The sequence below is a fragment of the Arachis duranensis genome, chromosome 9, assembly GCF_000817695.3.
Source record: "Arachis duranensis cultivar V14167 chromosome 9, aradu.V14167.gnm2.J7QH, whole genome shotgun sequence".
Lineage (NCBI taxonomy): Eukaryota > Viridiplantae > Streptophyta > Magnoliopsida > Fabales > Fabaceae > Arachis > Arachis duranensis.
This window is the reverse complement of record NC_029780.3, coordinates 23,369,630-23,370,462: the sequence shown is the minus strand read 5'-3', so window position 1 is coordinate 23,370,462 and position 833 is coordinate 23,369,630.

The following is an 833-nucleotide window of genomic DNA, read 5'->3' as shown; positions in this document are numbered from 1 at the left end:
TATACCACGAAGATTCTGATTAAGGAATCCAAGAGATATGCGCCTGGTCTAAGGTAGAACGGAAGTGGTTGTCAGTCACGTGTTCATAGGTGAGAATAATGATGAGTGTCATGGATCATCACATTCATCATGTTGAAGTGCAACGAATATCTTAGAATAGGAATAAGTCGAACTGAATAGAAAATAGTAGTAATTGCATTGAAACTCGAGGTACAGCATCAGTCCACACCCTTAATCTATGGTGTGCAGAAACTCCACCGTTGAAAATACATAAGCAAAGAGTTCAGGCATGGCCGAATGGCCAGCCCTCTCTCTGATCAAGTGACCGAATGAAAAAGACTAAAAAAATGGTCAAAAAAAGATATCTAATACAATAGATAAATATTCTATATATACTTAGACTAGCTCCTAGGGTTTACATGAGTAAGTAATTGATGCATAAATCCACTTCCGGGGCCCACTTGGTGTATGCTTGGGCTGAGCTTGATTAATCCACGAGCTGAGGCATTTCCTGGAGTTGAACTTTGAGTTATGACGTGTTTTGGGCGTTCAACTCCGGATCATGACGTTTTTCTGGCGTTTAACTCCAGACAGCAGCATGAACTTGGCGTTCAACGCCAAGTTACGTCGTCATTCTTCGAATAAAGTATGGACTATTATATATTGCTGGAAAGCCTTGGATGTCTACTTTCCAACGCCGTTGAGAGCGTGCCAATTGGGGTTCTGTAGCTCCAGAAAATCCATTTCGAGTGCAGGGAAGTCATATTCCAACAGCATCAGCAGTCCTTTTGTCAGCCCTCTTCAGAGTTTTGCTCAAGTCCCTCAATTTCAGC